A 23,230-nucleotide genomic window follows, 5' to 3' on the forward strand; every position below is an offset into this window, starting at 1 on the left:
ACTGTTAGGAATATGACTTTGCGCTCCTCGGTCCATGCTGGGCGGTTGAGGAAGCGCTGAGCTTGTCTGTGTTTTTCTTTTTACTCTGTCTGAATTATGTTGTATTTGACAGCCACACCCGCTTTTCCTGGCAGACTCCTGGCAGTGCAGGGGTTACTGCTCTGCTTGATCTTCTCAGCTGAACTTGCTGCTGGGATCAGGGCTGGTCCAATCATCTGCTGGACTTGGTCTCTGATCCCAGATAAAAAGCAGCAAGTTTCTCCCTTCCCTGCTGACTATTAGAGTTCACTCGCCTGCTCAGCTCCCTGTTTAGTTCCTCTGATCTCTGTATTCTGGACCTTCTGCATTTGACCTCGACTATTCTCCTGTTTGCTGTTTTTGTACTTCGCCGCCCGACTGTTGCTGACCTGGTTTGTCTGACACCTCTTATTGTGTTTTGTTTGTCTGTCCGTGCTTTGTGTGTCGCACCTATTCAGTGTAGGGACCGACTCCGTGGTTGTCCGGGCCGTTTAGGGCCGTCCGTGGCAATTAGGCAGGGTCAGTGGGTGGGGTCAGCTCAGGGCTCACTGTCCGTGTCTTGTCAGACTGCCTTTGCCATACTGACCATAACACCTATGAGACTAAGGACAATATGGGGAATTTTCTAAAACTGGCGTCCTACATGCCGGTCTTAACTAATATCCCGCTACCATAAGATTCAGCAGATTTATTAAGAGGCCCACATCTATTGTGCCAACCGGAGATGAGCAAATAGCTGATCTCAAAGAAGCAAAGCGCTTCGTTTGATCTGCTCTGAGATTGGATCCATCTTTCTGAGATTGGATCCATCTTTTCCCTAGCACCCAGGGTGGAGAGGCAGGGAGCGAATCTGCGTTTACATTTATTATCGGACCCCTATCGGACAGTCTAATAGTACCCTTAGTGTAGTGTTGTTTACTTAAACTGCAGAATACTTTTAAATTCTTGTAAATAGATAAAAGCTATTAAAAAAATGTTAAGAGTGTGGAAAAAATCTACTCAATTTGTTTATGTTTTTTTCTGTTGCTAGCTAGTTCCTTTCTAGATTTTTCCGTCAAATACAATTACCAGTGTCTTTCAAATTAGTCTCTCATCTATCACTTTGGTATTGACTGACCACACTGACAGATGCCTTCAGTTTCTAAGAGGTCATTTCAAAAGTTACTATGGACACGGCTGCACCTTCTGTCAATATCTCTGTAAATTTAAAAACAAATTTATATATATACAGCAGCATAATACAGCAGCGTTTTGGCGACAAAATGAGATCCGTCCTAGAAGGAGACAGTAAAATGGTAAAATGGCCAAAATAAGACATTATGTAAACATAGCTTTAGGGTGCTGTAAAATGCAGGTTACTGCAGAAAATCAAACGATTTTGAGGTAAAAAAAACAAACAAAAAAAACCCACATTTTGAGTTCCTGGTATGGATAAACCATTGGTGTCTAGTACTGTAATAGAATTTGGCTGCCCTATACAGATAAACCATTATTTTCCTGAACCCAATAAATACCTATTTAAAGGGGTTCATGTACATGTCGGTTATTGTACATCCTGGCAGGAGGTTACTTTCCACACCAGGACGTACAGTAACTGACTGGCTCCCGGTGCTCAATGTTTACATAAACAGTAACCGGGAGCCGCAGCTAAACTGTTAGCTGATAGCTGACAGTTTAGTGATCACCTACATCAGTGGATCAGTAACGATCCACTGATGTCGGTGCAGTCATCAGTAAGCCCCTAGCCCCGGTCTCTACTGAGCACGGAGATCCGGGGAAAGCTGGGGCAGAGCTCCCTCCCCCTCCTCCTTGCTCTGCAGCAGCCTTCCTGATTGTCAGCCCCAGTAACCATTAAACCAGTAACAAGTAAAATGTGATTTAAAATTTTTACAGCCCACTTTTGAAAAAAACTGTGAAAAACCTGTGGGGTCCAAATGCTCACTGTACCCCTTATTACATTCCTTAAAGGGGAATTCCACATGAGGAAAACTTGTTTTCTATTAAAAGTACATTAAAAGTTATATAGATGTGTCTATATAATGTTTTACCATATTTCTACGGTACTGCCACACTGGTAGCTGTTTGAAATCCAGGAAGTGAAGAAAAATGGCCTCTGTGCCAATTCACATTGTCTCCTGCTCCCACTGCCCCCCCACCTTAGGAGACAAATCTTCCATTGCCTCTGTCTCACATTGTGTGTGTTTGCTGAGTCCAGGCTGATGATGCAGACAGGGGGCAGGGTGTGATGTCACAGGAGGCTTGGCTGGATCCCCCAATCCCCTGAGTGATTCACGATCTCTGATCAGCCAGAAGCAGCTGCTGCACTGATTTCACTGATTGTGCAAAAGTCTGCAGTGAAATTAGGGCTGTGTTCACACATGTTGGAGTTTCATTGGAGTACTGCAACGTATTCACGAAAATGATGCAGTAACATAAGTAAATTATGCTAAATGGCAGAGAGGATCAGAGCCAGCACTGCCAATCCCACCTGGAGAAAAAACGAGACATAAAAAGTATATCCCATGTAAGATAATATCAGATAAAGTCCTTATTCCTCTGAGCTCAACTTCAAAGATAAAAGATGCTTTATCATAATATGTGCGTAGAAATGAAAAAAAAATTAATTCAAAAAGTTCTTTACTTAATTCCACTATCAGCGTTACAGGTAGAGAATACAGCGTGCTGTGTGGTGTTACAGGTAGTAATTGTGTGTTGTGTCGGTGGGGCCACAATGAAATGATAAAGTGCTTGAAAGGAACTTACCTCTCCTGGGTCCAGCGGCGTCTGGTTCTAGCTTGGCTCGGCGGCCAGGCTCGGGAGCGCGTTTTCGCTCCGCTGGCCGGAGCCGAGTGACGTCATGGAGACCCGACGGCATCCCTAGCAACCAGGGACGCCGCGGTCTCACGTGACTGTCTCAGCTGAACGGTGACTCAGGCTGCATGACGAATCGCTCTGCCACTCAGCCTGCAGTGCCTCAGCTGTTTTCCAGCTGGAGTCAGGAGGCTGGACCAATCAGCTTCTGGTTCAGGCTCCTGCTCCAGTATAAAGTAAGTCAGAGCCAGCTTCAAATTGCTGGCTATTAGGTTAACCCCCTGGTCACAGCTCCCCCATGTCTTTTCCTGCGAACCCCGTCCTTATTCCCTCTTACTGCTCGACTCGTGATTCTGACCCCCCGCCTGACTTGTGACTATCCGTTTGCCTGCTGATTCTGTACTGCGTTGCTCGTGTGGTTTGACCTGGCTTTGTTCAATACTTTAATTGTGTTTTGTTTGTCTGTCTCGTTTTGTGTTCCACATACGTCAGTGTAGGTAACGTCTTTGTGGTTGTCCGCGACCGCCTAGGTCGATTGAGGCAAGTAGGCAGGGCCAGTGGGTGGATTCATGTATAGGGCCCACTGTCTGGTTGTGTTGTTTTCTCTCTGGATCCTGACAGTACTGCAAATAATTCAGTAACACAATGAAACTGCAATGTGTGAACACAGCCTAGATGTTTTGCAACAGATTTGGGCAGTGAATGGGCAGGGTGGAGGAATGTGATGAACAGCTGAGGGAAAGCATTACATTCTGGAACCAGTACTGCATTCTGGGAACTGCTCAACCGGGAAGTACAAAAACACAATACAGAACAAAAAACCCCAAAAGAAATGGATCTTTGGTAGTTTCAAAACTGGGATAGAATGGTAGGTAATGCTATATGCATCTGCAGAAGTGTCATTTTTAAAAAAAATCTACCTAAAGTTCCCCTTTAAGGGGTGTAGTTTTTAAAATGGGGTCACCTGTGGGGGGTTTCCACTGTCTCGAAAATGTAACATGGCCTCCGACTTTCATTCCAGTCAAATCCACACTCCAAAACCCAAAAGGTACTCCTACTCTTCTGAGCTGTGTTGTGCGCCCGCACAACACTTTACATCAACAAATATTTGTAAAAACTGCAGATTCAGAGGAATAAATGTTTTATTGCATTTTTTTACAGCTGGTTTGGTATGAAAGAAATAGGATTGAATTGGAATGTTTACAAAGAAAATGGAAATTTTTACTTTTCACTCTTACTTTGCAGCTATTCCTGAGAAATGCCTAAAGGGTTAAAAAACTGTATGCATGTCAATAAGAATACTTGAAACGGTGAAGATTTCAAAATGGGGTGAATTATGGGGGCTTCTTGTATACAGGCCTCTAGAATATGCTCCAAAACTGAACTTGTCCCTAAAAAGTCCTGAGTTAAAATTTTCACAAAATTTTGGAAAATTGATACTTAAAAATTACAGTCTCTAAAACCCTAAAAAAAAGTTAAAGAATGTTCACCAAATGCTGCCAATATAAAGTTGACATGTTATAGATATAAATTAATTATTAATTTATGTGGTAGAACTGTCTTCCTTATTAGCAGAAACTTCCAAATTTAGAGAAATGTAATTATTTTTTAATTTTTCACAACATTTTGGAGTTTTTCACAAAAAAAGGTATCGACCCAAATTTAGCACTAACATAAAGTAGAATATGTCACGAAAAAAACAATCTTGGAATCACAAACATTGGTAAAAACATTCCAGAGTTATTAATGCATAAAGAGACACATGTCATATTTGAAAAATTTGGCTGTGTCATAAACGCCAAAACTGGCTGTGTCCCCTAAGGGTTAAGCTCCATTTACTTAAATGGAACTGAGTTTCGAAACCCCACCCAAACTGGAGGCAAGAGTGGTGCAAAAGTGGCCATGTTTTTGTAGCGTTGGACCCCTTTAAGATGCTTCTTCTCAACACGATTTATACTTCATATTCATATGTACTCTGTATTCAGTTTATGATTAAAGGGGTATTCCCCCCAAAATTATTTTTGCATTAATACGTTGGCCACCCATAGCTTTCCATCTTTCCAATATCAATTATGAATTCTGCACAGTTTTGCTGTTATTTAGGTGCATTCACCCCCACCAAACGTATAGAATCATCAAATCTCAGTCCAATCCGTCTCCACTCCGTGCTCCTGGCCCCCACCTTCCGAGACAGGATCACTTGTCCTCAGTCTCTTCAAAGGGCCAGTCCACTGAAGTGAAGGAGGACACTGAGAGTGCTGGCTGCTGTTAGAGAAGGAGAGAGTGACAGCTGCACTGATCACTGTCTCCCTCTCTAACAGCAGCCAGCCCCGTCACCCGCACCATTTCCCCTCCTAGCCCCAGGTCACTGTTCCCCCCCTGACTGTGTCGCCAAAGTACCCCCCCGTCACTCACCCACAACCACCACCAGTAACCCCCCCCACTCACCCGGCTCTCACCCGCGGCACACTGAAGGGGCTGGCTGCTGTTAGGGAGACAGTGATCAGTGCAGCTGTCACTGTCTCCCTCTTTAACAGCAGCCAGCCCCGTGACCCGCACCATGTGCTGCCCCAGCCCCAAATCGCCGTTCCCCACACCCCCCCTGTCCCTCACCCGCGGCAGCCCCCGGTACAACACCCCCCCGGTCCTCACCCGCGGCAGCCCCCGCCACCCCAACCCCCCCGGTCCTCACTCGTGGCAGCCTCTGGCACCATCACTCCCCCCCGGTCTTCACCTGCGGCAGCCCCCCGCACAACCTCCCCTCTGCTACACCATCATCACCATTTCAGCTCTGCTACACCATCATCACCATCTCAGCTCTGCTACACCATCATTGGCATCATAGCTCTGCTACACCATCATCGCCATCTCAGCTCTGCTACACCATCATCACCATCTCAGCTCTGCTACACCATCATTGGCATCTCAACTCTGCTACACCATCATCGCCATCTCAGCTCTGCTACACAATCATCGCCATCTCAGCTACACCATTACAATCTCAGCTACACCATCGCCACCATATCAGCTCTGCTACACTATCACAGCTTTGCTACACCATCACCATCTCAGCCCTGCTACACCATCATCACCATCTCAGCCCTGCTACACCATCTCACCATCTAAGCTCTGTTACACCATCACATCTCAGCTTTGCTACATCACCATCATTATCTCAGCTCTGCTACTTCACCATCATCATATCAGCTCTGCTACATCATCGTCTCAGCTCTGCTACACAAACATCAGGCATTGGTATTGCATGATGGGAAATGTAGTTTCCTATCTTGGCTATAGATCGGTTTTTAAAAAAACTTGTAACTCAGGGATGGCAACAGCTAGAAAGATGGGAGATGGCTCAAAATACTCAATGGGGCTTGGTGAGTAAGGCCAGCTTGGTGAGTAATACCCCTTTAAGGGCATGTTCACACAACGTAAATAAAGTATTACTAAGACTAGATTCACTAAGAGGCGCGGATTTACTAGAGTTCCCCATAGTATACGCTCCGGCCGGGATCGCTAGCGGCCGCCCCCAAAAAACTGACGTCAGTTCTCTGCGGCCGCTATTCATTGAATAGCGGCCACAGAGGACCTGTTAGTTCCCACAAAGGAACGTGCGGCCCACCCACATCCGAATTCAGCAGAAGTGAAGATCTGCAGTACCAGCCCGGATGATCTTCAGTAACACCGGCCGTTTTGTGACCCAGCCGGGTCACAGATTGTCCGGTGTTATACGTTGTGTGAACATGGCCTAATGTTTCATGTCCGTGTCTGTTCAGAGCGGTCCTCTGCCCGTTAAGGCCGAGACTACTTTTGCCTATGACTCAGTGCCTGAATCTCATGTTTATTTTTTTCACCAATCTAAACTCCTTTTGACCTCTGTTTTTACATGCTGTTTTTGTACTTTTCTGCTATCTCCAGTTTGATCTGTATCTGCCCGACTATTCTTTATTGTGTTTCTCCATCTTATTTTGTTCTGTGTCTCACTTACCCAGCTTAAGGACCGCCACGCAGCTGTTGACGATGGCCCAAGGTCAGGCTGGCAAGTAGGCAGGGACAGTCTTGGGGGGGCCTAGGGCTAAGGCTCACACTGTTGCTGTACTCTATCCAGATCCTGGGATCCCTTACATACTGTCCATAAAATTTTGACTATTTAAACCAAATGCATGTGAAATGCAATCAAAACACAGAATTACCTTGGCAAATGGTAATTTGTGATAGACACGAGACAGGAAATTAGGTAACGCAGAAGTAAATGGCTTTAATATAAGCTGATCTATTCAGTATTGTAAAACTTTGGTGTAGTCCATGTTTGTGATCTGTTCACTACTTTCACAGCTTTATTATTTACGCTGCTCCTCTTCCTCACCCATATTCATTTCTACTCCAATTAGTCCAGTTTGTTTACCATTCTTTTTATCTACTTTAATATTGTTCCAAGCACCTCTCAGATACAGAAAACATGAATGGAAACAAATATATTGTTACTCAAGTGCCAAGTGTTCTCTGAAATGTTAGATAATCTAAATTAGAAAAAAATTATTTGCATAATACATGTACATTTTGTGTGGGAGACAAGAAATATGTTGCCATCCTTAGTGAGCCAAATGATTTCATAAATAACTTTGACGTCCAAATCTTTAGCTGCTATATTTTCTTATCAGTGGATGTTGTGCATTAAAAGCAATAATGGACTTTCTGTGGAAGTAACCCCTTAGTGATGTTAATACGTGTTTTTATTGATGGTTACTAGAGGGTTGTATGCTAGGCAGCCCTCCTTTTGACAGAATGACAGCCAAGCTTCTGCACTAACTGCTAGGAGTGGAGAAACCTTAGATACTGGTAGTTTAACCCCTTAACAACCAAGGGCGTAAATGTATGCCCTGGTGTCATTACAGGCGTTCAGAGAGGGCCGCACACCGACCCTGTTACTAACTTTGCACCACCCCTCCGTCCCTCCTCCTCACCCTCATCAGCATTAAAAATGCCACTGGAACATTTTCTGCATGCTGAACGTTGCACAGGTGCTTAACAATCCAGCCCATGTGCGGGGCTGACACAGGTGGGGAATAGGAGACAATCTGCCTGGAGCATTCCTAATGATGAAGAGGGTGGGGAGGAGGGACAGAGGGGTGGTGCAAAGTTAGGGCACAGATACTCCCGTTTGGAATGGGCTGCAAGTTTAAAAGTTGTTTTTTAGCACAATAACTGCATCACCTGCTGAATGGACCGCAGGACAAATCTTGGATTAAAAGCAGCTATCCGAAGGTACAAGTGGTTTGGAGGGGTCAGATTGTGGGTACAGAGTCGCTTTAAGGGTTTAAAGGAGTACTCCATGGAAGAGCTAAAAATCTAGCTTGTCTTACTCACCAAGTTCCCCTGAGTATTTTAAGCAATATCTCATCTTTCTAGCTGCCACTGTAAGTGAGCTACAAGTTTTTCTAAAAGCTGATCTATATCTAAGATGGCGCAATCCAGATAACTACATTTCCCAGCACGCATTGCACCTCAGAGCCCACTGCCTAGTTTCCACCTCATCTTGTAGCATCTGCCTATCGCTGGCTCAATCTGCTTCTTCTTTACACTGTACACAAAATATCAATCTATTTGCCATTCACAGCCACTCCTATGGTATGGCAGCGTGGGGTATTGTGAGTTCTTTAAAATTCTGAGGAAACTGGGGAGGTGAAGTGATTTATGTCCCTTAATCCTCTCTATAGGAAACCTGATAAAGTTAGGCAGGCTCCACTGTAGTGCAGTTTACCAGGATTTATTTTGGTATAAACTCCAACAGAAAGATACATCAAGGGTGACAATGATAAAAAAAAGCTTCCTAGCACCCACACTGTCTGGCTGCTAATCACAGGGGACATACGTTTACAGGTACCTGAGTTCCACCAGTCCTATCCTGTAATCCATCTGATTCCCACTGGGCTGAATTCTCTCCCTGTGCTGTGATCTCTGGCTGCTGTTTTCACATAACTCTAACTTTCTCTGTCACTGTTATTACCTCACACACAGGACCTTGTTTTCTTTTACTTCAGACACAGGACATTGGTTCCTGTTACCTCATATACAGCACCTTGCTTCTATTTACCTCACACAACACTGACTGGGCTCCCTTCCTGATTTTTTTATGCCAGCATGCCAGCACGCAGAGAACAGCTCTTTCTGTTATTGCCCTCAGTGCTGGAAAACTAGCAATGTTGTTTGCTGGCACTACTGGCATTCTCTAACTGCCAGACAGAGGTAATATTTAACCCTTGACAGTGAAGGTTAAGCTTACCCTGGGCGAGAGAGAGAAAGAGAGACATGAAACAACTGTTTCCTTTCCCCTATAATGCTCTGGAGGCTGTCAGTAATCTGCTATTTTCCCACCCCTTAGCCAGGTTCTCATGGTGTGATGTCAGTGGTGGGCGGGGTTAGAGATGAGGTTTTTCAGCTTGTCTGGAGAGAGAAGAGACAGATTATGTGACTTTGGTCTCAGAAGGGAGGGGGAGGTGAAAGGAGCCAAGAAAATGTGGAAGTGAAGATTTTCTGCAGCTTTAGGCTATGTTCACACTACGTAAAAGTACGGCCGTTATTGCCATCGGCAACAACGGACGTTCTTTGTGCGGTGTGTAACATAGCCGATCTTCTACGCTCCGGCGGGGATCCTGTACAGGGCCGCAAATAACTGACACGTCCGTTTTCTGCGGCTGCAATTCAGTGAATTGTGGCCGCAGAAAGACCTGTCAGTTCGCACAATGAAGCGAGCGGCTCCGGCCGCTTGCTCCATTGTGTGCTGTGATGCGCCCGCATCAGAACCCTGCGGCCAAAAGATCATCAGGCCGGTACACGTAGTGTGAACATAGCCTTAAAGTGCAGACAAACCGACCAATTCGAGTAATAGAAACCTATTACACACAAGCTTATATTATGGGTAGGAATTCAACAGGGTAACATTTTCTTAAAGCAACTGTGTACCCACAATCTGCCCACCCTCCCAAAACCGCTTGTATCTTTGCATAGCTGCTTTTAATCCAAGATCTGTTCTGGGGTCCGTTTGGCAGGTGATCCAGTTATTCTCCTAAAAAACAACTTTTAAACTTGCAGCGCTGTGTCAAATTGGCGTGGCCTAGTTCAGTGCTTCTCAAACTTTTTCTACTGGAGCCTCGCCCAATCAACAAAATAATGCCTGGGCCTCACCAGACTGACCAGTAAGGATGCCGAAGCCTCACCATCTATGGTGAAAGTCCATGCAAATGTAAAATCTATTGCTCAGTCTACCATCCATTTGTCTCCTAATCTCTGTATGACATTAAATAAGTTCAAAATGAGTCAATAATGTTCCTAAAGCAGAGATTGTTGCAGTCAGGGAAAGAACTGTGCAGCTTATGGTCACTTTTGTGAGAACTGCCTACCAAAGCTGCGCCTCACCAGCAACTAGGGGGCGCCTCACTGGTGAGGCCCACTTTACAGTTTGAGAAGCACTGGCCTAGATTGTCTATGCCCTAGTCTTGCACAGCCTCTCTGTCCCTCCTCCCCACCCTCTTCCCCTATTCATCACCTGTGTGAACACTGCACATGTGTTAGATCTTTAAAGTGTCACTGTCGTATTTTTTTATTTTTTTTGCAGAAATAAATAGTACAGGCATTTTAAGAAACTTTGTAATTGGGTTTATTAGGCAAATATGGCATTATCTGTATTCAAAAAAACTTTTCCCAGGTCCCCCCACCCCTTCCTCCTCTCTCATTTACTGCTCATTATCAGGAAATCACGTCTTTTTGCATCAGACGTGCCCCTGTCTGTTCTATGGAGAGGGGAGGGGGAGGAGGGAGATAAGTTGGCAGCAGAGAGCAGAGAACAAAGGATTACACAGCAGGAGCTATGTGAAAGCCTCTGTAAATTGACTCTTTGTTGTCCTGTTTTGGTGCCTCATCTCCCTCCACCCCTCCCCTCTCCATAGAGAACAATGAAGACAGGGGGGAGTGCTTCAAACGGCTTTTTTATGATGAAAATGCATTTTTCGGCTAATAAACCCAATTACAAAATTTCTTAAAATCATCTGTACTATTGATTTCTGCAAAAAAATAAAAAAAATAAAAGACAGGTACACTTTAAGGCACCTGTGCAGAGTTCAGACAGGTGATAATCAGGAGAAATGCTGCCCAGGAGTGTTCCTAATGGTGAAGAGGGCGGAGAGGAGAGGCTGTGCAAGCCTAGGGCACGGGTACTCTAGGCCACACCAAATTGACACAGAGCTGCAAGTTTAAAATTGTTTTTTAAGACAATAACTGCATTACCTGCTGAACAGACCCCAGGACAAATCTTGGATTAAAAGACATGGACAGTGAGCCCTGAGCTGTTCCCGCCCACTGTCCCTTGCCTACTTGCCACTGACAGCCCTAGGCGGCTGCGGACAGCCAGGAGGACTGCCCCTGCTCTGGTAAAGGTGGTACACAAAACACAGACAGACAAACAAACACAATAGTTCAGAGTGGACAGACCGGGTCAGCAACGTCGGGCAGCAAAAGTACAAAATCGGATCCTAAAGAATAGTCAGAGTCAGGCAGAAGGATCGAGGCAGGCTGCAAACAGGGAAAGTCAGGGAACAAAAACTCAAAGGTCACAATCAGACAAATAGAACAAACAATAGTACAAGCAAGCAGAAACTAGCTCAATGACCAGCAAGGAGTATAAAGACTGGGGGGGTTATATAAGAGGCCAGGGGTCTGGTCAGAGATACAAATGGAACTTCCCCAAACTTCCTCCAACCACAGGCATCTGACAACAAAACACATCCACTGACAGGAAGACCTGCCAGTCACAGAAAGAATCAAAACAAAATTAACCATGAACTGGCCAGACAGAACTCAGCAGGTGAAGTCAGGTGTGTCCATGAAGCAAAGAGAGCAGACAAAATAAACCAGTGTTCAGACTAATGAAAAACAAAACACAGAACAAGCACAAATTCAAGAAAATCAAGGCACACAGCACGAGTCAAGGGGCGCATCAAGCTCCACAAAGATATAGTCCTGACAGTTACATGTTGCAATCAAATCCTGGTCATGCTATGTCACAGATCGGCAGGTTTGCTAGACTGTCAATGGGTTTCCATGGCCTGCCATGGATATTCTTCTATAATAATGCTGACAGTTATATTACACTGCACTAGAATGGTAGTGCACTGTATTATATGACTGATAAGGAGATCACAAGTGGGATTATGGGATTATGGTACTTTAAAAAGTAAAAAATAAAAATAAATACTATTCTCCAAATATTATCAAATTAACAAATAAAAAAACATACATATTTGAGTTTTTCACAATACTAACAACCTAAAGTATAAAACTATCCCATTATATATACTGCACAATAAATGCTGTAAAAAAAGGACAATGCAAAAATGTTTGTTAAAGGGGAACAACGGTTAAGAAAGATTTAACCCTGTTCAATCCCCACCCATAATCTAAGCTTGTTTGTAATAGGTTACATTGAATTGGGCCATTTGTCTGCAGCACGTTGAAACATTCAGACTATTTCATGTTTGACTATGAGTTTTACCTTCAAATTAAAGATTTGCTTCTCACCATCCCTGGCCAATTTAGCCTGAAAAAGGGTGGTGGTGTTGTATTCAATCCTTTGACATTGTGTACAGTACAAGTATATTATAGAAATCACCTCAAAAATTTGGAAATTTTGAGACAGGATTAACCCCTTCTCGCATCAGAATATAACTGTATGTCCTGATGCAGGTGGAGGACTTCAGAGAGGGGTCGCGTGGTGACCCCATCCTGAACCGCTGCGATCCCAGCTGGGGACAGCAGCTATTCTGCGGACGCTTCCGCTGACTAGACATTTAAAGGAGACCTGTCACCCACCGTGGCGGGGTGACAGGCTCCCATCCCCCGTTACAGCCCCTATACTCACCTGATCCAGCCCGGGTCCCGCTTTCTGATCCGGTCGGGTCACGGAGATATGAGCGCCCGAAGCTCACAGGAGAGTCCGACGCTCATAGAGAATGAATGGGGAGTTCGATGCTCCGTCATTCTCTATGGGCATCGGACTCTCCTGTGAGCGCTCGCGTCGGGCTTCGGGCGCTCATATCTCCGTGACCCTACCGGATCAGGAAGAGGGACCCGGCGGGATCAGGTGAGTATAGTGGGCTGTAACGGGGGGTCGGGAGCCTGTCACCCCGACACGGGGGGGTGACAGGTCCTCTTTAAATGCAGTTGTCAAAACTGACAGCTGCATTTGAATATCCTTAAAAACAGTCATTGGTGGTAAAGTGGCTGCGATATGGCTTGTCCTAATGCGATCAGGGAAGCCTGATCACAGTTACCTGTCTAGCCGGGACTCTGTGCCTTTTTATGACGCTAATCCCGGCTTGCCGATCGATTGATAAGGGCTGCAGCAGCCCTTATAATCGATCTGCAGAATAACTGATCCTATGTAATGTATATACACTACATTGATTTCTATAAGAAATCAGGGTAGTGTATAGTGTTGCCCGCCAGTGGAGCAATAAGTGCAACATAGTTTTTTAAAAAACTACTTTTTTTAATTATAAAAAGCCCCTTCCCATATTTATAAGGCTGGGTTCACACTATGTATATTTGAGGCTGTATTTGTGAGGCTGTATAGCAACCAAAACCAGGAGTGGATTGAAAACACAGAAAGGCTCTGTTCACATAATGTTGTAATTGAGTGGATGGCCATCATTTAATGGCAAATATTTGCTGTTATTTTAAAACAACGGCTGTGGTATTGAAATAATGGCCGTTATTTACTGTTATATGGCGGCCATCCACTCAGTTTCAACATTGTGTGAACAGATCCTTTCTGTGTTTTCAATCCACTCCTGGTTTTGGTTGCTATGAGGACCTGACATGAGGACCAAATACTGCCTGAAATATACATAGTGTGAACCCAGCCCCCAAGTTTAAATCAGCCGCTTTTCCCATTTTATAAATAAAAATAAATAAATAAATAAACATATCTGGTATCGCCGCGTGCGTAATTGCTCAAACTATTAAATTATCAAATTCCTGATCATGCACAGTAAGAGGAGTAAGCGCAAAAAAATTCCCAAGTGCAAAATTGTTGATTTTTTTTGTCACATCAAATCCAGAAAAACTGTAATAAAAAAGTGATCGAAAAGTGCATATAAGCAAGAAAGCTATTAATAGAGAGAATGAACAGATCATGGCGCAAAAAAAATGAGACCTCCTACAGTCCCACAGACCAAAGGATAAAAACGTTATAGTAATAGAGCAATTTTAAAGCACTGCGGAATCTGTTGGCGCTATAAAAATAAATATTATTAATATTATTTTAAACACGTTTAGCTTTTTTTTAACGGTTTAAATTTTTTAAAGTAGTCAGGTAAAATAAAAGTTATATAAATTACACATCGTTGTGATCGTACTGACTTGAGGAACATATATAATATGACTGTTTAACTATAGGATGAACTGCAATAACACGACCCCCCCCCCCCCTAAATAAAAACAAATTGCTTTGTTTTTCAAATTCACTGTGCAAATAATTTTTTTCGGTTTCACAGCATACTTTATGGAAAATTTAAGTCTGCAATGGAAAAGTACAATTGTCGCAAAAAAAAAGTGCTCATTTGGATTTGTAGGTAAAGGAATGCAAGTGCTATGGCCTTTTAAACACGAAGAGTAAAAATTAAAGCTAAAAAATTAAAATTAGCCTGGTCTTGAAAGGGTTAAGAGGTGAGAGAAATATTAGAGAAGGGGTGAGGGTTTGTGGCTGAATAAGGAAATAATTTATTTGGTTTGCTTGCATCTAGTTTGTCCACCAATGATGATGTATTCCTTGGACTTATGAAGTGTGGCTTCAAAAAAGTGCATAGAGCCATATGTGCAGCATGCAAATTACTTTATGCAGCCAGAGTTAGGCTAGGACACAGTGCGTTTTTTTCAGCTGGTTTTTTTGCAAAAAAAAACAGATTAAAAAAACAGATGCATTCTTTTTTTTAACGGACACAAAAGTAGTGTCAGCTACGTTTTTGTGTCCTTAAAAAAAAAAAACGGATCTTTTTGATCCTTTTTTTTACAATGGAAGTCAATGGGAAAACTAATCAAAACGGATGCACAAATGCAACCGTTTTTTCATCCGTTTTTTGCAAGAAAACACAAAAAAACACAGATTGCAAAAACACAGTGTGAACCTAGCCTTCCAAGTAATGGAAAGATCTGACAGTTCCTGTTTTCTAGTAACCAGACTGGGTGGGGCACTGTTACTCCCATAAGTGCCTTAACACAGAGAGGTTTATCTGACAGATTTTTGAAGCCAAAGCCAGAAACAGACTCTAAACAAAGAACAGGTTATTAAGGAAAGACTGCGATTTCTTTTCAAATCCATTCCTGGCTTTGGCTTCAAAAATCTGTCACATAAATCTCTCTGTGTAAAGGCAGCCTTACACACAAGAAAACTCATTTTTCCTCCACCTATTCTATTCTGACCTTTCCTTGAACTGACGGTCACCAAGTGTAGGGGATATTCTGCCTCTCCCTTGTAGGGGACGCCTGACCCAGCGGTCTCCTAGTTTGTTAGACAGTGCCTAAGAGGGTAAAACCCCCAAGTATAAAGAGCCCTATCTCCTATATATAATATTTATACACTGTTGGGGAAATTTATCAAACTGGTGTAAAGTAGAATTGTCTTAGTTGCCCCTAGCAACCAATCAGATTCCACCTTTCATTTTTTAAAGAATCTGTAAGGAATGAATCTGACTGGTTGCTAGGGGCAACTGAGCCAGTTTCACTGTACTCCATGTTTGATAAATCTTCCCTTGTATTTCCAATCTTTGAGAGAGGACTGTCCTTATCTTTAAATACAATTTGCACCAATAAATTTAGTTTTAAAACATACAAAACTGTGTCCACCATGCATGTGTCAGGACTGTGCACTCCTGGCTGGCGCTCTTTGGTTTAGGCTGTGCGGCCAAGAAGACGCTGAGTTGGTGTTTCTGTGCAGTTCCAGAACCCTGTCTAAAAACAGGTCTACTGTTTGTTCAGCCCCTGATCCTCCATAAATAGACTATATTCACACAACATAAGTTCCGTACTAATTGCAACAACGGCCGTGATTAGTGAGGAACTTACATTGTGCTGAAGGCTTAGGGAATCTCGTCCGGAGTGTATACACATAGTATACACTCTGGTCAGGATCCCTAGCTGCGCCGTAAGAAACCGACATGTCAGTTTTTTGTGGCCCCAGAAAATCCTGTTAGCTCAAACAATGGAGAGTGCGGCTCCGGCAGCAGTGGGGAATTCTGATGCGCCCCCATCAGAACTCAGCGGCGCTAAAGATCATCCGGCAGATGATCTTTTTTGAGACTGGCCGTTCCGTGACCTGGCCGGTCTCATAAAATGTGTGAACATGGCCATAGTGTGTAAGCCCAACAGACAAACGCTGGCTATTAGTGTTCCTGTTTGGCTAAGGGTGGTCTTGCTGTTACTTGTAGTTCTCTTGATCCTTTTGCTCTCTTGTTCTCTGACTTCTCTGTTTTGCCGCCTGCCCTGACCATTTTTGCTTGACCTTGACTACCCGAAACCTTAGCTGCCTGCTGTTATTGACCAGGACTGTTTACCTCGCCCTATTGTGTTTGTTTCTGTTTTGTGTCATACCTTACCAGCGTAGGGATTGCAGCTGCCTGCGGCTGTCTTGTGGCAAGTAGGCAGGGACAGTGAGCAGGGTCAGCTTAGGGCTCACTGTCCGTGTCTTGTCCGACTGTCTTTTGCCATACCTGACGCTAAGAGCTTGTCATTTCTTTTTTAAGGTCCTCATTCCTCCACGCTTACATTTTAGGGTAAAGGAAGAATCTGAACAGAGCTATTGATGATAGTGAAAAAATATTGGGAAATTTAAGAAATTATACACTTCTAAAAACTCTGAAACAGTCATAGGTGCTTCATTCTAGCTCTGGTAGACAGCTATATTTCATAATTCTTTACTATGAAAACCTTGAAAGGTCCAATGGCTGTATTATAATCAGAATAATAATTATTGAAGTTTTTCTACAGGATCAAGCCCTGGATCAAGGATCAAGCCAGTCTGATAGGGAGTGAGGGGAGTCGGGAGCCTCACACGCGGCCGCGGCACCGAGCAGGTAATGTATGCTCCGGGCCAGGGGCTATAGGCGGCGGGGGGTTAAAGGGGCCGGGTCACATGCTGGCAGCAGAATGAAAATTCCGCTGCGGGTATGTGACCCACTCAATTTCACACTACCAGGATTCGCAGGATTTTTCTGCAAGCTTGCATCGTGAAATCTGCTGCAGATCCAGTAAGTGTGACACTACCATAAGGGTACGTTCACAAGTACCGCATCCGCAACGGATTTCTCGCTGCTTTTTCGCAGCGATAATCCGCTGCAGATCCCTGCCCAGTAAACTCTATGAGCAGACCAGCGAGAAATTCGCTGCGGATCCGGTAAGTGTGAACGTACCCTAAAGGGGTTATCAAGGTAAAAAAAAAAAGGCACCTTTTTTTGTTCTAAAATCAGCACCACTGTCTTAAGTTTGTGTGCGATATTGTAGCTCGGTTCTATTGAAGTGAAAGGAGCCAAGTTGTAATATCACACACAACTTATGAACAGGTATGGCATTTTTAAAAGAAAATAAATGTTTTGTTTTTTTTATTCCATGATAACCCCTAAAACCTGAATATACCCAGATAGTACTGTAGCAGCCCCCCATACATTATCCCTCTATAGCAGCCCCCCATACATTATCCCTCTGTGCAGCCCCCCCCATTCATTGTCCCTCTGTAGCAGCCCCCCTTACATTATTCCTCTATAGTTACTACCTCCCCATCTGGTATCCCCCTGTAGAAGATCTCCCCCGTACAGTATCCCCCTGTAGAAGACCTCCCCCATACAGTATCCCCCTGTAGTAGCCCCCTAATCAATATGTCAATCCGAGCGGTTAGAACACAGTTATGCTCAGCCAATCGCGGCTGAGTAGCTGATGAAGCGGCAGAGGGGGGCAGGCATGAGGGACTGCTGGAGCGGTCCGGCCAGCCTCCCGAAGATGACGTTGTTCGACCCAAAACAGTAATCTGGAATTTTTTCACCTAGAAACCCACATGAGCCCTTTTTTTGTGTCACTAATTGTACTTTGCAGTGACAGGCTGAATTTTTGCATAAAATATGCTGCGAAACCAGAAAAAAACTATATGCGCGGTAAAATTGAAAAATAAGCACAATTCTTTTTCTTTGGTTTTTTTTCGACTTTACGCTGTTTGTCCTATGGAAAAACTGACATGTTATACATGTTCCTCAAGTTGGTACAACTAAAACGATATGCAACTTGCATAACTTTTATATTATTTGATGGCTTTTAAAAAAATAAAACTTTCTACAGCAGAAAAATGTTCCCTAAAATTGCTCTATTCCCATGCTTATAGTGCTTTTATCCTTTGGTCTATAAGGCTGATTGAGGTGTCATTTTTTGAACCATGATGTGTCCTTTCTTGATTGCGTATATGCGACTTTTTGATCGCTTTTCATTACAATGTTTCTGGATTTGATGTGACCAAAAATGTGCAAATTTTGCACGTTGGCGGGTCTTTGCGCTTACGCCGCTTACCGTGCGAGATCAGGAATGTGATAAATTAATAGTTTGCACGATTACGCACATGGCGATACCAAACATGTTTATTTATTGATTTATATTAATAAAATGAGAAAAGGGGGTTGATTCAAACTTTTATTAGGGGAGGTTTTTTTTTTTTTTATTAATGGAAACACTTTTTTTCTTTCACTTTAACTTTAATTTGAAGTCCCCCTTGGGGACTTCTAATACAGCTACACTGATCTCTCATAGAGGTCAGTGTAGCTGTATAAACACAGCACTGATCCATGAGATCGGTGCTCTATTGCTTTGGCCTGCTGCAGGCCAATACAATAGAATACCGAGCTGGGATCAATGTCATTACGTCACTGAGGCCCGGTAAGATGAAGGGATCCCCCCTCTGCGACCACATCGCGGGGGGGGGGGGGGGGGGGGATCCGCCACTAGACACCAGGGATGGGCTGCATTTAGCACTGTTAGATGCAGCTGTCATGTTTGACAGCTGCATCCAACGGTGGTAATTAGCAGGAGCGATAATAGCCGTGGTCCCGTGCTGCAGATAGCAGTCAGGATCGTGGCAGTTCAGAGCGGGTTGCGGCGTGGCCCCGCTCTGAACTCCTCTTGCAGACATATGCCGTACTGGTGCGGCATATATCCTTAAAGGGAACCTGTCACCCCCCGTTTGTCCCGCTTCTGGATCCGGTCGGGTCACAGAGATCTCAGCCGCTGCAGCCCGCGCATGCGCTGAGATATGAGTCCAACACTCATAGAGAATGAGGGAGAGTCCAGCGCTCCGTCATTCTCTATGAGCGTTGGACTCATCTCTCAGCGCGCACGTCCAGAAGTGGGACCCAGCGGGATCAGGTGAGTATAGGGGGCTGTAGCGGGGGGTCGGGAGCCTGTCACCCAAGGGGGGTGACAGGTTCCCTTTAAGAGGTTAAGTGCCTTGTGGGGACTGGCCCAGGGGGAAATGCCATCCTGCTCCCCGGCCCAGCCCCCCCCTGATGCTCGGCCATCTTATGGACAGGATCGCTGTTCAGCATATAGAGTAGGGAGACATAGCCTGGAGAAGGGGCATCTAGAACTGACTGCACAGCAAGTACAGCACAGTAATACTGTACGCTGAACAATTACTATAAAGCGGCCAAGCCCCTCAAATATTCAGAACATTTTTAGTTCATTTGGTTTTAACACTGGCTGAAATAAAAGCCTATAATACTATGTTGTACATATTTTAAAGCTTAACCCCTTCAAGACAAAGCCCATTTATGCATGGATGTCCGGGTCAAATTAATGCAATGTTCCTCCTTGCCTTCTAAGAGCCATAGCGTTTTTATTTTTCCACGCACAGGGCTGGTTGGGGTGTCATTTTTGCGCCATGATCTCTAATTTTTATTAATATCATATTGGTGCAACAGAAAAATTTTGATTGCTTTTTATTCACTTTTTCTGATATTTAATTTATTAAAATCAGCAATCCTGGTAGTTTTTTTTTCCGTTTACACTGTTCACTGTGTGGGAACAACAATGTTATATTTTAACCTCTTAAGGACATATGACGTACCGGTACGTCATATGTCCGCACTTGCACTTCAAAGCGGGGCCGCGCGGCGGCCCCGCTTTGAAGTGCCGCGATCCCGGGTGCCGCGAGTAGCCCGGGACCGCTGCTATTAGCGGCACGGTCTGATCGCCGTGCCCGCTAATTAGCTAATCGGAGGCAGCTGTCAAAGTTGACAGCTGCCTCCGATTACCGGAGGCAACGTATCCCTGGTGTCTAGTGGGGGAGATCGCTCCTCCGGGACCTTGTCCCGGAGGAGCGATCTCCGTTACTGATGCCGGCCGGGGACGCGTCCAAGATGGCGCCGTCCTCGGCTCGGCACTCGTTCGTTTTCGGCTGCAGCAGCCGAAAGCAAACGAGTGCCGATCTCATGGATCTCTGCAGCATATCTATGCTGCAGAGATCTCAATGAGAGATCCAAGTGTATATACTAGAAGTCCCCCAGGGGGGCTTCTAGTATATGTGTAAAAAAAAAAAAATAAAGTGTTGTTAATAGTAAAAAGCCCCCTCCCCTAATAAAAGTCTGAATCACCCCCCTTTTCCCAGGTTTTAAATAAAAGTAAACAAATAAATAAATAAATAAATAAACATGTTTGGTATCGCCGCGTGCGTAATCGCCCGAACTATTAATTAATCACATTCCTGATCTCGTACGGTAAACGGCGTCAGCGCAAAAAAATCCCAAAGTGCAAAATTGCGCATTTTTGGTCGCATCAAATCCAGAAAAAATTTAATAAAAAGCGATCAAAAAGACGTATATGGGCAATCAAGGTACCGATAGAAAGATCACATCATGGCGCAAAAAATGACACCTCGCACAGCCCCATAGACCAAAGGATAAAAGCGCTATAAGCCTGGGAATGGAGCGATTTTAAGGAACGTATATTGGTTAACAACGGTTTGAATTTTTTACAGGCCATCAGATACAATATAAGTTATACATGTTATATAGCGTTTTAATCGTAACAACTTGAGGAACATGCATAACAAGTCAGTTTTACCCCAGGGCGAATGGCGTAAAAACACATTTCCCCAAATAAAAGAAATGCTTTTTTTTTTTCAATTTCACCACACTTTGAATTTTTTTCTGGTTTCGCAGTGTACTTTATGCAAAAATTCAGCCTGTAATTGCAAAGTACAATTAGTGACGCAAAAAATAAGGGGTCATGTGGGTTTCTAGGTGGAAAAATGCAAGTGCTATGACCTTTTAAACACAAGGAGGAAAAACCGAAAACGTAAAAACGAAAATGGGCCACGTCCTTAAAGGGTTAATAGATCGGACAATTCCACACGCTACAATATGAAATATGTTTATTTTATTTTTTTTATAATGGGCAAGGGGGTATTTAAAAGTTTTATTAGGAGGGGGGTTTATAAGGTGTTTTTTAATACTTTTAAAACCTTTTTCTTTATTACACTTTTTTTCACTGTAAAACATGCAATTAATAGATTGCATATACTGATCTATGCTATGCCATAGCATAGCATAGATCAGTGTTTTCAGCGATCTATGCATAGAGCCTGCCTGAGAGCAGACTTTATTTAGAGATCATCATACCCCAGCCTGTTGGCACAAGTGACCGGACACCCGCTTGTTCTGTCACCGAGTGCGGGGTTTAAGGGGTTAATGAGACGTAGCGGTCCCACACACATCAGTAAGCCCCTGAAGCCAGGAACGTATATGTACATTCCTACTGCACGGGGTATGTGCTGTAGGAACATATATATATATATATATATATATATATATATATATATATATACAGATTGCTGATGGGAAGGGGTTAATGTTCTTAATTTCTAGAGGGATAAAACCACATATATAAGCATAAATCTTTGCTTCCTAACCCTAAGAAAATTGATTGCAAGCAAAAACATTAACCTTGTGAGAGATGTATTGAGGGATTTGAAATTTCAATTAGCACTCATCAGTACAGGACTGTGCACTGACTCAAGCTTCAGCGCTCATTAGAATCTCCTGGCTGAAAGAAATGGAAACATTTTGTTAATGAACAACTGCACACTTAAAGGAGAAGTTCGGCGAAAATTTCTATTCAAGTATTGTATTGCCCCCCAAAAGTTATACAAATCACCAATATACACTTATTAAAGGGAACCTGTCATGGGGAGGTACCCTGAATTAGACTAGATACACTACAACGGGGAAAGGATTGTGGAGGCCTAGCTGTCCCAAACCCGTACCTTTATTACCTGGCCGCTCAGTTCCAACAGCTCTGGGGATGGGGTAGATCGGATTACATGGCCCCTACAGGGCTGACGCTTCAACACGTTTCAGGGGGGAGAGTTCCAATTTACTTGCTGGAAATTGCATCCCAGACCAGGCCTCCAGACGTGCCAATTCTTTTGCCCCTGTTGCGCAAAGTATGGACACAGATTAAAAGATTTTTAGAGTGTGATTCCTACACTAAATATACCCCGCTATGGCATAATAGTAGCTTCTCTCACCTGCAGGGATTAGACGGGGCTCAGTTCTGGGAGCAGAGGGGATTGTGCACTCTTTCACAGCTGTTTCAGGGGGGTGTCTTTAAATCATTCGCTCAGTTACAATTAGAATTAGATATACAGAATTCTGCGTTTTTTAGATATTTACAATTGCGACATGCTGTGGAAACACAGTTTGGACATGCTGCCCCTGCCATTACTTCTCATACCCTCCTGGGCACGGTACTGACTGTGCAGGACTTTAAGGGTCTCATCTCTCGTATATACAGGGAGCTTTTGGACGCTTACATGGTGGACAGACCTCTGACAATCAAAGAACAGTGGGTGACGGATGTAGGCCCTATCACTGACGACCAATGGGGTATTGTGTTAGCTCTAACACCCAAACTAGCTATATCCGAGATGCACAGGCTCTCCCAGTTGTTTCTTATCCACCAAGTCTATAGGACGCCCTCATTTCTCCACAAAATAGGGATTAGAACTGATTCAAAATGTCCTTGATGCGGGCTAGAGGATGCACACATACTACATCTTATGTGGAGATGTGTTGAGCTGGAGGGTTACTGGAGGGAGGTGGTGGCGCTGATTAGGCGGGTGTATGGAGTTACAATACCACTGGAACCCCTGAAATGTGTCCTGGGCCTGGTTTGTGAGGATGATGAGCCCTCAGGTATCGAGTTAGCCATTTGTAGAGTCCTCTACCAAGCACGCAAGCTGATAGCAAAACATTGGATACAGCCCCCTGCACCTACTGTGACAGAGCTGATTGCTAAAATTAATCACATTGTCGGC

The 23,230-nt window shown here is 44.0% G+C and overlaps 1 protein-coding gene across 12 annotated transcripts in view; it reads right to left on the bottom strand.

The window, feature by feature from the left end:
- The window catches only part of AIG1 (androgen induced 1), a 200,334-nt gene that overhangs the window by 150,608 nt on the left and 26,496 nt on the right, over window positions 1–23,230 (bottom strand). Inside the window, exons 2-3 of one of the 12 annotated variants that reach the window (XR_011363511.1) lie at window positions 22,178–22,345; window positions 21,858–21,957 (exon numbers count right to left, since the gene is read on the bottom strand). The exons of 8 other annotated variants lie outside the window; for them this stretch is intronic. The gene's annotated coding sequence lies outside the window, so the exon portion shown is untranslated. Of the gene's footprint in view, window positions 1–21,857; window positions 21,958–22,177; window positions 22,346–23,230 lie in introns of those variants that run through there. 3 more of the 12 variants (XR_011363512.1, XR_011363514.1, XR_011363513.1) reach the window with 3 other exon arrangements.

Source organism: Dendropsophus ebraccatus, chromosome 6, assembly GCF_027789765.1.
Source record: "Dendropsophus ebraccatus isolate aDenEbr1 chromosome 6, aDenEbr1.pat, whole genome shotgun sequence".
Lineage (NCBI taxonomy): Eukaryota > Metazoa > Chordata > Amphibia > Anura > Hylidae > Dendropsophus > Dendropsophus ebraccatus.